Source organism: Pelodiscus sinensis, chromosome 17, assembly GCF_052426305.1.
Source record: "Pelodiscus sinensis isolate ZL-2025 chromosome 17, ASM5242630v1, whole genome shotgun sequence".
In the NCBI taxonomy this organism is placed as follows: Eukaryota; Metazoa; Chordata; order Testudines; family Trionychidae; genus Pelodiscus; species Pelodiscus sinensis.
This window is the reverse complement of record NC_143068.1, coordinates 28728327-28745957: the sequence shown is the minus strand read 5'-3', so window position 1 is coordinate 28745957 and position 17631 is coordinate 28728327. Positions and strand designations below refer to the sequence as shown.

The following is a 17631-nucleotide window of genomic DNA, read 5'->3' as shown; positions in this document are numbered from 1 at the left end:
AAACGAACTGCTTGGTAGCCCGGTATAACGTCTTTGTCTCATCATCCTTTTTTTCTGTCCTCCTTGAGTCTTTCTGGGCCAAATCAAGAGCTCCTTTATTTTTTAAATGGAATCCCTGCTCCCTTTGATGCCAATGGGAGATATGTCTGAGTGAGGATTTCTGGACAAGGCCTTCACAGGAGATTCTCGCTGGTATTTTTTGTCAGTTCTGTGTTTATGAAAAGTACGACCACACAAGCTCCCAGTCAGGTACAATACAGACCAGTGTTGTGGGAGCTCCTTGCATGTGGCTAATGAATCTTAATTCCCTCTGAGTTCTCCCACAACCTCGCCCCGGTTTACCCCCACTTGAACAGAACCTGGCCACATTGCACAGTGTTTTGTAACGTCTATAGGGACCAGGTTGAAATTTTCAGGCTAGTGAGCGATGGGGTTTGAACTTATGTGAAAATGGGTAACATCTTAACACCTCTTCCTGTTTTATGCCACAACAGGCTTTCCTGCTTCAGCATCGCAGGCTATATCTACACCACCAAGTTTTGTCAACAGCACTTAAGTTGACACCCAAAAGTTGACAAAACAAAAATCGCCAGAGGGTGTTCACACTCGTTGCCTCTGTTGACAGATCATGTCCGCACAGGGGGCGCCATCATCAACACTGTGAGCAATGCACTGTGGGCATAGGCAATGTGTGGAGGTGCACACGGGACCACATACACCCCCAAGGTGGGAGAGGCTGGCCAGGAACTGGTGGTGGAGGGGAGCTAGCAACTGGAGGGCCAGCACTGGCAGCAGGAGTCTACACACCCCTCCTCCTCCCCGCACTCACCTGCAGCAGCAGCATCAGGGAAGGCACAGGCCAGGCAATGTCAGTTTGTGTGACACTGCTGTCTGGCCATGCTGCTTCAGGGGATGGGTGGGACCACCTCAGCACTCCCTTGGAGTGGTGCGGCCAGAAAGCGGTGCCTCATAACTTGAAGTCACCCACTGCAGGCCCTCCCTGCTGCTGCTGGTGAGTGCAGAGAGGCATGGCATGGATCCCCATGGCCAGTGCCAACTCTGTGACCCTGTTCGTCCTTCGGGGGGGAGCAAGAGCCCGGCAGGGCTGGAGCAAGGGGGCTGGGAGAGGTGAGGACTGAGGTGGAAGGGGATTGTCCTAGACCTTCCCCAGGTTGGGGGGGGGGCACATAGCCAGTGCTCTCCCTTTCGCCTGTCACCAGTCGCCACTGATGGTGGACGTGTTTCCCACAATGAAGTGTTGTGGGATGGCGGAGCTGATCACGACACATCTTAGGATTCCCCCTGAGTTCTCCCACAGCCTTCCCAGCTGCCAGGAGCAACACCACAAGTAGGTCTCCATGCTGAGGAATTTCAGTCTGCCTCCCACCCCCTTTCAGCCACCCTCTGCCCGCTGCTGTGCTCCTCCCAAGCAACAACCTGGCCAATGCTAAGTTTCTAATGAAAATCATGCTGGGGCTCAAGCAATTTTTAAAAAATTTTGTAATTAATGTGGCAAGCCCCAAGGTACTGGGACTATGAATGGCCAAGCCTAGAGGCGTCAGGACTGAGTCCTGGCAGAAATTAAGCACTGACCCTTTCCTTTTATTATATTTTCAGCTCTGTAGTGCACAATTTGTATAAACACAAACAAAGGTGATGGATTTTGCTTTGACAGCCCTGTCCAGGCAAACTGTAACTAAGTTTCTTCCCGACCCCCGACTCCCCAGTTGCTATTTCTTGGCTGCAGGACCAATGGAATGTAAAAACATATGAACAGCCAAACCAAAGGTCTATCTAGCCTGGCATCCTGTCTGCTGACAGTAGCCAATGCCAGGTGCCTCAGAGAGAATGAACAGAACAGGTGATCCCTCTCCTGTCACCCATTGCCAGCTTCTGACAAACAGAGGCTCAGGACACCCTTCCTGACCATCCTGGCTAGTGGGAAATCCTCCAGTGGACCTTGGAGAGTGTGGATTTGTTGAAACACCCATCTTTCAGGGACTGCTTGATTTTGTCAAACTTGTGATGGAACCTAGGTAGGGTTCGGTCAGGAATCTGCCTAGGTTCCTCCCATTTTTTTGGTCTCCTATGTGGGAGGAGACTATGGAATTTCGGCTGCTAGGCTCCTGGCTTTTTGGCAGCCGCTTAGTGGGCTGACAGGAAGCCAAGATCTTGGAAGCCCCATGACCCAGGCTCCTTCACACCTTGCCTTGTGCGCTGCTACAGAGCCAGGCTCCCAGGATACTGGCCTCACATCAGCCCATCAGGGTCTTTGGCTATAGAGCAGCCTGCAGTGTGACCAGACAGTCCCAAATTGGAATGAAACCAAATTTCAAAAAGTTCAGGAAAGACATTCTATGCACAACTCAAATGTAAAACAAATGGGCTTCACCTAGGGAATTAGTAACTGTGTATGCAGCCTTATTCAGTCCATCTCACTAGTTGTCACCTTGGTGCCAGTATCTTTTGCTAGTTAAATGACAAGATCAAGACCATTCCCATCCTTACAGAAGTGGGTTTGGTCAGTTGTGGTAGGATTTTGTGACTCACCCTGACACTTATTTGCTCTACAATCTTGCACAAGTCACTTAACCACTTAGAACCTCACTCTTCCCTTCTGGAGCTATGCAATTACTCATACGAGCTGTTTCCTAGGGTACGTTGAGACTACAGGCTTTTGTCGACAGAAGTTTTGTTGACAGATGCTGTCAACAAAGCTTCTGTCGACAAAGAGCGTCCAGTTCTGTCGACAAAGCAAGCCACTTTGTTGACATGACAGTGTAGACGCAAAGGACAGTGTAGATGCAATAACGTCTTCTGTCGACAGAACTCTGTTGACAAAAGGCGTTATTCCTCGTAGAATGAGGTTTACAGCTGTTGACAAAACTGCTGAGTTCTGTCAACGTTATGTCGACAGAACTCAGCAGCAGTGTAGAGGCAGGGATAGTTTTGTCAACAAAAGTCCACTTTTGTCGACAAAACCCTGTAGTCTAGACACAACCACAGTGTACTGGGAGTCTTCATTCCTTCATGTTTGTGAAATGTTTTGAGATCATCTGTTGGAAGGTATTTAAAGAATATAAACTGTTATTTTTTTGCATGGGATACAATTTCAAAGGAATCTCCATCCAGTCTCTAAATAGGATTTGTGTGTGAAATCACATAGCATGAAATCTACCTGCCTAATTTGCTCACCCTCTTGGCATGTTTTTGCTTGTTAAGTATTGTGTGCACAAATTTATCCTTGCAAATTTAGGAGCCATCTGTAAAACTTTAGCCAATCATGCCTTGTTTGTAAAATAGGTTACACTGCACAGTGAAATGTAAATAGAGGAAATTATTGGTTTTCCAGCTGCTTTCCTGCTTTTTGGGATACTTTGCCTCTGCTTTCTTGACAGTTCTAGCAAGAACTTGGTTGTCAGGGGCTGTGTATAAAAAACCCCCTAAAAAACCCAAAACAACCCAGCGGAGGGCAACCAAAATGATTAGGGGGCTGGAACATATGACTCATGAGGAGAGGCTGAGGGAGTTGGGTCTGTTTAGTCTGCAGAAGCGAAGAGTGAGGGGGGATTTGATAGCAGCCTTCAACTTCCTGAAGGGAGATTCCAAAGAGGATGGAGAGAGGCTGTTCTCAGTAGTGACAGATGGTAGAACAAGGAGCAATGGTCTCAAGTTGTGGTGGGAGAGGTCCAGGTTGAATATTAGGAAAAACTATTTCACTAGGAGGGTGGTGAAGCACTGGAATGGGTTACCTAAGGAAGTAGTGGAGTCTCCATCCCTAGAGGTGTTTAAGTCTCGGCTTGACAAAGCCCTGGCCAGGTTGATTTAGTTGGGATTGGTCCTGCCTAGAGCAGGGGGCTGGACTTGATGACCTTCTGAGGTCTCTTCCAGCTCTATGCTTCTATGATTCTATGAACTCTCCCACATACTTTATAGTCTGGGATCAAACAAGATCACTGCATGAATTAGGGAAAGAAGAACAAGGTCTGCCTGGCACAGAGGCAGCCCTGGAATTAGCAGAGAGATCCTCAGCAATAGCTTGGAGAAGCAGCAGCAAAAGGCCCAGCAGCAAAGGCCCAGCAGCAAAAGGCCCTCTCTGTCCCTGATGGTCACCGACCCTGAATACCTGCAGATCTTAGAACTTCTTTCCACTCAAACTCACTTCTGTCTGCTGATTGGCTCTTTTCCCCAACCACCTTTCCACCCTGCAGAATCCCTCTGCCACACACGCCCGCCGTCCCGTTTTTACCAGGACAATCCCTTATTTAAGACCTTTTTCCCAGAGTCATGACTTCTTTTAAAAAATGGGCACATTATCCCGTGTTTCCCCCATGGTGAGGTGGGGGGCGAGGAGCCACTAGCTCTCAGGGCTAAAGCCCCTAACACCAGCGGCTCCCCTCCCCTCTCCACCCAGCAGCAGGCAGGGACCTGATGGCACTTGAGCTTCAGCTACTGGAGACCCCGGCACTGGTGGCTTCTCCCTCCCTTTACAGGACTGAAGCCCTGAGTGCGGATGGCTTCCCCCGCAGCCTGGAGAGTTGAGGTCATGAATACCAGCAGCCCCGTCCCTTTGGGCTAAAGTCCTGAGCACTGCCAGGCCCCACCCTATGAAGCATAGGGAAATATGGTCATCCTAAACCTCACTCACGTTGCCCTTCATGGGGCTCAGCCTTTATCTCATTTCTCTCTTTTCTTCTCCAGTTTTCTCCTCCTCATGCCTTTTATCTCTATCTTTTTTGCTCAGCCCTCTTGCCAGTGCCCCTCACTCTTTGTAACAAAATACATATGAAAATGATGAATGACACTACTTTTAGTTGATCAGCATTATTGTATGTATAATGCTAACTAAGGTGCAGATGAGAAAGGGGCTTGGCCTCTCCAACGTTGACTTGAAGGCACAGTGGCCACCAATGGCCATACTTTGAAGATGAATTGGTATCTTGATATCTTGAGATATCCTCATCTCAAAAAGGTTTTACTGGCATTGGAAAAGGTTCAGAAAAGGGCAACAAAAATTATTACGGGGTTTGGAACAGGTCCCATATGAAGAGAGATTTAAAAGAGGAGACTAAGCGGGGATATGATAGAGGTCTATAAAATCATGACTGGTAAAAGGTGAATAAGGAAAAGTTATTAATTATTCCCACAATATAAGAACTAGGGGTCACCAAATGAAATTAATAGGCATCAGGTTTAAAACAAACAAAAGGAAGTTTTTCTTCACTGAGTGCACAGTCAACCTGTGGAACTCCTTGCCAGAGGATGCAGTGAAGGCTAGAACTTTAACAGGGTTCAAAAAAGAACTAGATAGATTCATGGAGGTTCGGTCCATCAATGGCTATTAGCCAGGATGGGTAGGAATGGTATCCCTAGCTTCTGTTTGTTTGGAGATGGGTGTCAGGGGAGGAATCACGTGAGGATTACCTGTTGTGATCCCTCCCATCTGGTATTGGCCACTGTTGGCAGACAGGATAGTGGGTTAGATGGACCTTTTGTCTGACTCAGTATGGCCATGCTTATGCTCTTATGTATGTAGCCACAGAAGCATGAAATCTTGGTTCTGCTTTGATGTTCCAGGAAATAGGTCCCATGCTGTGTTCCCTGTAAGTGGAGCACTTGGGCAGCCACCAGGAGAGATCCACATTCCACTCAGCAGATTAGAAGAGCCCCCACAGCCAGCAGCGTGTTTCTACTGGAGGTGCATATTTACAAATGCTTTGGTGCACATAACAAAATTTATTCCACAGCTGGATGGAAAAAATTAGAAGAAACTCTGATCCCATGTTACATTTGTTTAGAGAGTGCAGAAGGATAGAGGAGTCCAAAGACACCATGTGCAGCGCTTGGTACAGAAGAACGATATGCAGATTGTGAAGGTCCACTTTTAATCTGAGAAGCAGAGATCGAAGCTGTGTAAACAAAAAAGAAATCACGGTTAAGGTAGGATTTACATTTTATGCCTGCAGTGATGGTGAGTTAATAATGACATCATTGCCACCATAAAATAATAAAACCTCTTGTTAAACATCAGAAGCACTGTGCCAGCTTCGAGTATGTTTTGGGATAACTGAGCATAATTACATTCAGTCACCCCGTGGTGTAAAGATGACACATTGCCCTAGTGACTGAGTTCGGGACATTTTTGCACAACTCAGGCTGAGTCCTAAAAGAACAGTTTCAGTTTCTGAACCAGTTCACAGGTTTGTGATCAGCCTGCTAGGTGCTGTACTGAAATTGCTCATGCTGGGCTAGAGAGAAGAGTATTGACTACTCTGATGGGAGAGATGTATTGATGTAGTTGATAAGGAATCTAAATTAACGCACAAGAGAGAAGAGACGAGGATGCTATAATATTTAAAAATGGCAAACTAAATCATATATAATTTACAGAAAATGACAGGGTAATGCTGGGACTATTTTTAAATCGACAGTAAATTAGAATTCAAAAAACCTCTGATAGGTTTAGCAGATGGTCTTGATCCTAGATCCAAACCCACACACTTTATTTCCTAGTATGCTAAGAACAAAATAATGCCATGTAGCCTCTGTAACACAGGCCTGAGGTTACAGAACATTTTTAGCTATTAAACTGTGTTGAAGTTAACTTTTAACCAAGCCTGGATGTACTGGATCTGGAAACCAATGACAACTGTATTCCAGCTGCTAAGTGACTAAGAAACAAACTATCTGGTATTTTAGAGCAACTTTCAGACAGAGAAATGTAACACAGTTTTTGTGGATACAGGTTACAAGTCAATTCCAGGTCATAGAAATGGAGAAGAGCAGGGAATGTGATATGAAGTCCACAAACTGCATAGCACTGATACCTACATGGTCCAGACCTGTTTTGTGTTTTCATCCATTTCTAATCAAGAGGACACACCTTCTATCGAAATTCATATACGCATCTTTTTGTTTGCAAGGACATGGAAAAAGAAGTGTCCTGAGTACTCTTATGAATTTGTCTCTATTCATGCTGGAAATGTTCATGCAGCCATCTTGAAAGCTCATTTTGGGACTGAAAATCAACCCTCAGAGAAATCCTCCAATCAGAGAGCAGAAAGGCCACATGCTGTAGAGTGCATCTACACTAAGAAAACTGGTACCTGTTGTAGGAGAAAGAAAGAGCCCAAAGCATGGGCCTGGTCCTCTAGCCAAAGTAATCAAGAGTTACATTACGAGTAACAGACAGGCCGGCTACGTCTACACTGGCACCCTTTTCCGGAAATGCTTCAAACAGAACAGTTTTCCGTTATAAGTATTTCCGGAAAAAGCGCGTCTACATTGGCAGGCCGCTTTTCTGGAAAAGAGCCCCAATCGCCATTTTCGCGATCGGGGCTTTTTTCCAGAAAAGACTACTGGGCTGTCTACAGTGGCCCTTTTCCGGAACAGTGTTCCGGAATAAGGACTTATGCCTGAGTGGGAGCAGAATAGTTTTTCCGGAATAGCGGCTGATTTTGTACAGTAGAGCGTCATTGCTTTTCCGGAAATTCAAGGGCCAGTGTAGACAGCTCTCAGCTTATTCCGAAAAAGCGGCTGATTTTCCAGAATAAGTGGCCCAGTGTAGACACAGCCGCCATGTCAAAAGCAAATGTGTGCCTGCAAGTCAGTGTGTCTCAGCACTAGAACTGCTAGCATGGATGGAACACATGAAATATGTGAACACATTCCATCAGGACAGTACAAGGACACCCAGCAGAGCACATGATAAAATAGTTAGAAACAACAAGAATGAAAGTATAACACTGGGCAGTGAATGCTTGGGAGGAAAGTACAAGGGGAGGTAGCAAACATGTCATTAATGTGTAAGATGGTACGTTCAGTGTGTATCATAGATTGTTCATTTCTGTCTATAAATATTGGGGAATCTTGATTTAATTCTTTGGCCGGCCTAGGGGTGATAGTGAAATCCATATTATCGACCGAGCCGAGGCCATAGTCTAGGTACAAATACATAATGCCATCTGGCTACTGGTCACTATTAATGTTCTTTGTTTGACAATAAACCTGGCTTGGGTGCCTTCATATCTTATCTGAGTCAATGGTCTTTGGGGGCTCTCATGAAGTATATTATGCTAGCTACCTACACAGAGCTGGAATGATATACTGAGCGAGCATATGAAAACACACACAGACGAATGTTTATCATCACTGAGGGAGCAGAAGACTTATTAGGACTCCACACCAGTGAATCCTGAATTTACTGTATCACTGTCCTGAATTATTACACCTGTTTTCCAGCATTGATGCTTCCACTAGTGTAGACAGGGCTCAGTGTAACCCTCTCTTAGCTGAAAGTTGCTCTAAATATTTTTTACTTATTACTTGCCTACTAGCTGGACTTGTTATTGCCAGTTTTCTAGTTACAGTACCTGCTGCTTTACATGCAGATGTGGTTTAAAGCAATGGTTAAAACACCTCAGTCCTTTCTACAGTAATACTTACTTTGCTATTAACAGTGGTGCCACCGCAACATTGCCGAGAAAAGAATGCTATTATTTCTACTGTAAGAATAATTGTCCATGACTGACCACACATCATATATAGCAAATTCCAAATGAGAAATAGTTAAAGAAAGAGTTGTAGCCAATAGTTTCTAGTCAGTCCATAGACAGAATAGTATAATCCATTCACTGAATAATTTAAAATAATAAACAGACATAAAATGAAATTGCTCACAGATAATTTAGAAATGTCACAGGAGCTTGGCAAAGTCCTCTCAGGGGGCCTTATTCCTATATACACTAGGGTCCTTTTACACTGTTCAGAAAAGAGAACCTAACTATCAAAGAGGTTTCTTAATATAAGTGAGAATTCAGACCTATCGATTGTATAGGAGACCTGATAGTACTGATAGTATTTTCGTCCAATTATCATCAAGATTACCACCTTCAGAAACCAGGAAGGAACTCCAGCAAAGCGGTAAAGCTAAACAAACAATTGTCCCATTGAAATAGGATGATCGGAGGGGTGTGGAGGGAGGGAGAAACCAAATAATTGCAGGCATCTTTGACTGCTTTTGGGTAGTTTTTAGCACACTGTCTATTTAGGCCATTCCTCTTGGCAACTTCACAAACTATTCCTGGAATTGAAATCAATGGTCAAAAATATGGTTTTTTGTTTTATTTTGTTTTGGTTTTTTTTGCTTTGGGTGGGGAAAAGGTTTCATTCCTCTATCACTAATGCTATAATTATTTGTTTTCGTGCACGTGAAGGGTGCCAGATTGACAGCCCTGGAGATACAAATAGTTTATTTATCTACAGAAGGGACACAGCTGGAGCAGCAGTGGTGCAAGCTTTCCTCACTTGCTTCATCAGAGCACCTTTACCATGTCAATGGAAGAAGGTTGAATACTGATTCAGTTGGCATCTCTGCAGGGCTAAAGCTAAAATAAGTGATGCAACCTGAGCTATGTCAATTGCTAAGTCAAAATAGCCTATTTCGGCTTTTGGCGCTTTCTACACAGCAGGAAGTCCAAGAAAGAGCACTCTTCCTCTGACTTCCTTTACTCCTCGTACAATGAGGGTTACCGGAGTCAGAGTAAGAAGTCCTCCAACTCGACATTATTTTGACATTATGTTGAAATAACTGCTTGCAGTGTAGATGCAGACTATGTTATTTTGGAATAACGGTCAGTTATTCCAAAATAATACTGCCGTGTAGACATGCGCCCTTAAAGTTCTAATTATCAATATAAACGACTGATCATTTTTTCAATTCCTATGAGCTTTTGGCCTCAATAATATGATATACAAGGCAATGACTTCCACAGTGTAATTATACATTGAGTAAAAATCAAAATGTGCTTTTATTGGTATTACACTTGTTTCCCTTTCAGTTTTAGGAGATATTTCTTTGTTTAGTGTTATAACTCTAAAAGGAACATCCACTCTTCATTCCTTATCACTAAAAGTCTTACTGGCCTCATCTTTAAACTAAGTACTTCATATCTTTCCTCTCCCTTCATATGGAAGCATGCTATGCCACTAAACACTTTCCTTACAAGCCTGTAGTCCTTTTCTATTTTTGCTATAACTGTTTTTGAGATGGAATTACTAGGATTGTTCCAAATGAGGGAGTACCCACACTATATCTAGTGCTACTCTGCAAAAAATTATATAGTGAAAGCTATATAAAAATGTGAATTGAATAATGTGAATTCAATTAAAAATATTTTTCAAGTTTACATTTGGAGCTTCTCTGATTTGGAAGCTTGGGCTAAAATCACGCAATGGAACATCATGGTGGAATTTAGACAGAGATATGATGGAGGCAGAAGAATTCTTCCCCCACAAATTAACTGACAATACTCAAAGACTGGCTCCTTAGCTAGTGTAAATTATCATTGGAGTGATCTCAGTTTACACCAGCTGGCTCATAATCTAGCTTTCTCTTATTCAGGCTAAGACTAGTCACACTGATGCTGAGTACTTTGGTTGGAGTCAGAAACCTAGCTGCGCTTCCAGCCGGAGAAATCATGGGATTCATGAAACTTTAGGAAGGTGTGAGCAAGAGTTGCCTTGATATTGCTCTTTTTTTTAACATTACTTGGCTCACTAGCATTGTTTTCACTCTTTGCAGGTGCAGAGTTGACTGGCAGGCCACACTCAAAGGTTCTTCTTTCACATATCCATTCACATTATAGATTTCTGTGTTCAGTGTGCTCTGTGACATGCAGCTCTTGAAAATAATGTCTTTGAATTCCACTCTGTTTGCACATGTGGTAGATATGTTTGAAATTGTCTAGAAAGTAACAGACTACAAAGCCATGTGAGAATAATTACTAGGAAACCTTTTAACTTAAACATAAAACTGAATCTTAACACTAAGTCCAAATTCAAATTTTGTCATTCTTGCATATACTTAAAATTAAATGACCCCTAATCCAAGCACTGCTGGACTTTGGGGACATCAGATTCAGATACAAACTCCATAGCATGGCCTTATGTACAATCAGTCCACAACTAATAAGATTTATCATATGTCCACCTCCAAAAATATTTTACTGTCTGTATTCTGCAATCAAAACTATGTGATCAAGTTCCGAGCTAGGCCCTTCTAAAATGTAGGTTATGAGCTAAAGTGAAAATGAGATGTACGTAGACAATAGAAAAATATGGTTTAGTCTCCCAACAAGAAATATTTGTGATGGGAAAACGAAATGGTACATCAAATTGTTCTTTTTGGATTAATAAAAATCAGATACAATCTTCAAAATCCCTCTGGACCTGATTCTTTTCTAACTTCCACCAATTGCACACCAATATAACTCCATTGTCTTCAAGCTTACCCTTGACTTATAGTGGTGTTAAATGAAAAATGAGTAAGGTCCATCGTGTGTTAAAACAAGAGAGGTTTTGTTTACCTGTCATGCTTTAAGAGATGTTATTTGGATGAATGTACTATGGAAAAGGAAATGTATGAGAACTGAACAGGAAGTAAATGAAATGAACATTTCAAACATAAAATACAGAGAAAATGAAAACAGAAAATCACTGCTGCTTTGAAGGGAATGGATAGTTTTGAAGACTGGTAATAGAATCATAGATCAAGAAGGGACATCTAGAGGTCATCAAATCCAGTCCCCTGCACTCATGGTAGGACCAAACCCTATCTACAGCATACCCAACAGGTGTATGTCTAGCCTGCTCTTAAAAATTTCCAGTGATGGAGATCCCACAACCTCCCTGGGCAATGTATTCCAGTGCTTAACCACCCTGACAGCTAGGAAGATTTTCCTAATGTCTAACCTAAACTTCCCTTGCTGCAATTTAACCCTTTTGCTTCTTGTCCTACCATAAACATTTAAGAAGAATATTTTTTCTCCCTCCCCTGTTTAACAATCTTTTACGTACTTGAAAACTGTTGTGTCCCTTTTTTCAGACTAAACAAGCCCAGTTGTTTCAATCTGTCCTCGTAGCTCATGTTTATTAGACCTTTGATCATTTTTGTTGCTCTTCTTTGGACCTTCTCCAGTTTGTCCATATCTTTCCTGAAATGTGGTGCCCAACACTGAACACAGTATCCCAGTGTGCAGTAGAGAGGAAGAATGACTTCTCATGTCTTGCATATAATATTCCTGTTAATACATCCAAGAACGATGTTTGCATTTTAACCCCCAACAGCGTTATACAATTGACTCATATTTAGCTTGTGATCCACTTTGACCCCTAGATCCCTTTCTGCAATACTCCTTCCTAGGCAGTCATTTCCCATGTTAGTGTGTGTGTAACTGATTGTATCCTACTAAATGTACTTGGCATTTGTCCTTATTGAATTTCATCCTATTTAACTCCTACCATTTCTCTGGTTTGTCCAGATTATTTTGAATTTTCATTCTATCCTCCAAAGCACTTGCAATACCTCCCAGCTGTGTATTATCTGCAAACTTTATGGCTACGTCTACACTGGCCCCTTTTCCGGAAGGGGCATGTAAATTTCATGAGTCGTAGTAGGGAAATGCGCGGGGGATTTAAATATCCCCCGCGGCATTTAAATAAAAATGTCCGCCGCTTTTTTCCGGCTTTTAAAAAAGCCGGAAAAGAGCGTCTACACTGGCCCCGATCCTCCGGAAAAAGCCCTTTTCCGGAGGATCTTATTCCTACTTCGAAGTAGGAATAAGATGCTCCGGAAAAGGGCGCTTTTTCCGGAGGATCGGGGCCAGTGTAGACGCTCTTTTCCGGCTTTTTTAAAAGCCGGAAAAAAGCGGCGGACATTTTTATTTAAATGCCGCGGGGGATATTTAAATCCCCCGCGCATTTCCCTACTACGACTCATGAAATTTACATGCCCCTTCCGGAAAAGGGGCCAGTGTAGACGTAGCCTATAGGTATACTCTCTATGCCATTATTTAAATCATTGATTAAGGTATTCAACAGAACTGGACCCAGAACTGATCCCAGTGGAACCCCACTTGTTATGCCTTTTTGGAATGAGATTCAGGTCTGCACTACCACCATCTGGTAGCCAATGTGTGAAATGGCTGATGTAGGCTAGACTCTGGACAGGATCCAGGTGTGTGCCCATTGCAAAAAAGCAGCAGCCAAGGCCTTAATTGGGTATGATAATTAGAAGCGGATCTACCTAAGTAAGGGGAGGGAATTTGGTACACTGATGCTCATACTGCTCTTGCTATACCTGTGCTTTACCTTTTCAGTGGCTGTTTCCAAAAAGAAAACAAGAAAAAAAACCCTATTCTTCAGTGGCATTTGTTCAGCATCAATTGTATATCTTAAAGTGTTCAGGTTTATCCTAGTTCAGCCTTTCTTCTCCTAATCTACTAGGAAATAGTCTAGTGGGAATTCTTTAATATCACCCTTTTGCCTGTAGCTCTCTGATTTTGATTATACATTGCATCACAGGTGAAATTTGGGTTAAAGATAATTGTAAATATGGTATTGATATTAAATGATGTTTTCCCAACATTGCAATAATGCTTGTTTTGTTTGCTGGAGAGTTTATTACTTTTTGATCAATAGCATATGAGATTTGTGAGGGAAATTAGCATAGTGAATAACAATTAGGAGAAAAATCAATGGCATTCAGACAAATAAGTGACTTGAAACAGTCCCATAGGTACACAACCACTAACAGAGATTCTTTAAAATGTAATACATCTCATTTAGAATTCCAGCAGAGGGGGAGGGCAGTTTGGACCAGAACTAAAACTGATGGAGCTACAATTCCACTATTGTGAGGCTATTTGTTGCTCTTTGTTGTTTCTAACCATTTGAATATATGACTGTACTTGACCTATTGCCCCAGGGACCTCCCCTCTTTTCCAGCCCCCTTTTCCTTAAAGTCTGTACCTATCTCCCCTCTATAGTGCCTAGTGTGTCCCTCTTGAAGAACCTCCTTCCCCACTCCAAATGAAGTTGCTTCTTCTGTTGCTTTTGAGGACATGAGAAGGTTGAGTTTCTCCTCCACAATCCAGGAGTAGGGTGCTGCTGCTCCTCTAGCTGAATGAGAGCAGGTATCCCTCTTTACTGATCATAGAATCATAGAATAATAGGACTGGAAGGGACCTCAAGAGGTCATCGAGTCCAGCCCCCCGCCCTCAAGGCATACCTAAGGGTATGTCTACAGTAGCTCGTTAATTCGAGCTAGGTAGGCAAATCAGGCAACTGGAGTTGCAATGAATCCTGGGATTTAAATATCCCAGGCTTTATTTGCATGTTCTCATCTGGCTGTCATTTTTAAATCCCCCTTAGTTAGAACAAACTGCCCGCGGCTACACGCGGCAGTTTAAAGTTAATCCAAACTAAGCCCTTAGTTCGGATTAACTGTTACTCTTCCTAACTCCAGATTAACTGTTACTCCTCGTAATCATCCACCTAACTTCCTGAGTGGGGATGAGAGCCCACCGGATTACAGGAAAAGTTGGTTCAGCAGCAGGCTGGTGGGCAGAAGATAATGGCAGCCCTACCACTGCTGAGGGCCGTCAGTGAATTCTAAGTCCCCGAATACCTTAAATCCACTTTGCAGATCTCAAAGGTTGTCTCTGTCCACCCTACCCCATTGGTGCACCAAATCTCAGACCCAGGAGAGGCCTGTGTAGAAGTGAAAGACTCTGATTTCTCACTTTTTGTCTGTTGTGCTGAGAAGCAAGAAAAAGGCCCATGGGTGCTTGTTGTGACCATGCAATCTGCAATGTGAGCACTTGGACGCTAGAAGCTGAACCAAGACCCCCAGACTCGTTCCACGTATGTCATCAGATGCATGGTAACAATTTTCAGTCATACACAAAGATGCTGTGGTCTTGTCAAGAAAATGTGTATGGGAGGATGATATAGAAAAAGTCTATGTTATGACAAGGTAGTTGATAAAAAGAGCCTTTGCCATTTCTTTTTTAAGAGGATAGACATCCTGTAGGGAACAGGGACCCAATACCCCCAATACCTTTTTTTTTTTGGCTATGTTTGCATTCAAGTTATACTTATCACAATATCTGAGAGCTCTCCTTTCCTGCAGACCTGTTCAGGAATCGATGTTTAGAATAATGGCCCTGCTTGCCTCTGAATTGAGCTGGTTAATAACCATTGCTGGGGAAATCAATCAGTTCTATGATATCTTATTACTTACGCTAATTTAATCACAGGGAACGGATCATTGCTTCAGTTCAGAGGGCAAAGTGAGTGTGTGTGGGTGGGATGGTGCAGGAGAAGGAAGCGGGGGTGAGGAGATGCCGTGAGTTGTAGCACAAGATTGAAAAAATTAAAGTCACAACATGTATGTTTGAAAGGGGGGGATGGAGAATCCTTCACAATGACAGAATGTTTTGAAGTCTCTTTATTGTCCAGTTTTCTGCCTTGGGTGGTGGAGAAGCTTGTGATATATAATAGCATAGCCCCTCACCTGACTGTCTCCACACATGATAAAACAGGAGGATCACCAAGGGAAAACCAACCAACCAACCTAAAAAGTCACTTTCACCAAAAGCACTCGGTGTCTATTTTGGGTCTGTGTGTGGGACATTCGCTTACCCAGGGGAAAGGTAAATGCAGATGAACCATAAGTCTTTGTTACATGGCAATTAAAAGTCTTCTAAGTGGTGTCTACAGAAATACGTATAGGTCATCAAATGTACTTACCTTTGCAAATGTACTTACCTTTGTCAAAATTTACCAGCCCAGGCACAAAGTCTACGTGCCTGTCCTTTTCCATGGTGCTGATCATGCAAAATGTCTCCTTCACAGGAACTTAACTCCCTTGCTTCTGAGCAAGGTGCCTTCTGGAAAATACTCAAGTCTCAGGAGGAGAAATTGGTCTGCTACAAGGGACTCTCCACAGGACTGGCCTTACCAAGAGGTAAACTGAGGTGGCTGCCTCAGGTGCCAGCCTGTGAGGGGGTGCCACTAGGACTCAGAGTGTAGAGAATTGTGTCTGTTGCTGGTGCATGTGTATTCTCTCTGCTCTAGATGCACAGAGATGGGGGAGCGCTGTGCTGGAGGAAGGAGGGCACAAGAGACACAACAGGCAGGCAGGAGAAAAGAGGGCATGGGTGCGTCATTTGAGCTCCCCACCTCAGGTGCCGAAATATTGTGGGCCAGCCCTGGCTGTCCAGACAGATAAATCCAATATGAAATAAAGAATATGATTTTTTTTCTAGGCAAAGGAGTCTTCAGACCCAGAACATGAGCTTTCATCCCCACAGGGGGGTTACACTAGTGGAAGCAATGCCGCTTAAGCGGCCAAAAACAGCATGCAAGTGGACAGTGAGAACTTCAGCTGTGAGCAGTCCAGCCAGAAGGATTTCAGTGACATTAACAAAGGACAAGGAAGTGAAAAGTGGGAAAGAGATAAACAGTTCTATTGCAAATAGACTGATATCATCAACCTATCCTGCCTCCAGTCCAGTCTGTCCCCCTCAGGCATTTCTCTGAATGGATCTCCCTTGTGTAAAGAAACTAGAGGCACATGGTGTATGTATGTTATCTAGAACTACTGAGTATTCAGTTACCAAACAAAAAAAAGCAAAACATATCATGTGTCTGTGCCCAAAATCAGGCAGCTATGGGTATGACTCTATGGCAGTCATGTGGTGTGATTGCAACTTGAGTAGACATACCTGAATTATCTTTACTCTTACTAGCTCAGGTCCCAGAGCAGTGAAGCCTCATTAGCATGCACTGTGCAAGCCTACCTGGAACCCAACTCTTGGGGTTAGTGCATGTTTCAGCATGCTCTGCAATAGCTCCTCTACTCGAGGATTGAGCTAGCTAGAGTAAAACTGCCCTAGGTTGTTTACTCGAACTGCCATCACACCCTCTGATGGCAGCCTAGGCATACCCTAAAGCCACATTTAGGGTACGTCTAGACTACATGGCTCCGTCGAAGGAGCCATGTAAAATAGTTTACTCGGCATAGTCAATGAAGCGGGGATTTAAATAATCCCCACTTCATTAAAATAAAAATGGCCGCCATGCTGTGCCGCCAATCAGCTGATCCGGCACAGCGTGGCAGTCTAGATGCGGCGTGGTCGACAAGGGAAGCCTTTGTCGACCGCTCCGATAAACCTCGTTTCACAAGGCCTACCGAAGCAGTTGACAAAGGCTTCCCTTATTTAAATCCCTGCTTCATTGACTATGCCGAGTAAAGTATTTTACATGGCTCCGTCGACGGAGCCATGTAGTCTAGACATACCCTCAAAGTCAATGGCTTAATATTCAAAGGCCCAGAGCTCTTGAAGATCTTTCTGATTTCATAGGAGTTTTCTCAAGTGGTAGAGTGTGAAAGAAGGATCACAAAGCAGAAGAATGGGAATCGTTTCTCAGATGGGATGGGGTCCCTATAGAGATCAAGGCTGTTGCAACTATCTCTTACCTGGTGGTCCTCAAAGCAGCAAAAGATTTGTCCAGGTTGGTGAAAATGCACCCCAACTGTGATCAAGCACAATTTGATCTTTTGTGAGCAAGGAACATCCTGTTTTAGAATCTTAATGATCATGCTTAATCTTAAGGGGACATTGCTCATTATTTTGCAAGTAATCTGAAGTCAGTGGTATCACTCATGGAATTAGATATATGCTAGTCTAGCAGGTGTGTCATTTGCAGTGAGGCAGAGGGAGGTTTCCCTAAGGCCTTGCTTTGCTCCCCCCTCCCCCCCTCCACTCCCAGACTTTTCATAGCATA

General features: G+C 43.5%; 2 long non-coding RNA genes across 4 annotated transcripts in view; both read left to right on the top strand.

The window, feature by feature from the left end:
• LOC112546562 (uncharacterized) overlaps positions 1–12394 on the top strand; it is a 37810-nt gene extending 25416 nt beyond the window's left edge. For 2 of the 3 annotated variants that reach the window (XR_016347049.1, XR_016347051.1), the window contains 3 exons: positions 5578–5698; positions 5799–5940; positions 10583–12394. This is a non-coding gene — a long non-coding RNA (uncharacterized LOC112546562). The remainder of the gene's footprint in view (positions 1–5577; positions 5699–5798; positions 5941–10582) is intronic. The other variant, XR_016347050.1, reaches the window with a different exon arrangement.
• Positions 12395–14375: 1981 nt separating this feature from the next.
• On the top strand, positions 14376–16776 carry LOC149523475 (uncharacterized). Its single transcript, XR_016347011.1, has 3 exons — positions 14376–15808; positions 15919–16001; positions 16110–16776. It is a non-coding gene; the product is annotated as an uncharacterized LOC149523475 (long non-coding RNA).
• Positions 16777–17631: the final 855 nt, after the last annotated feature.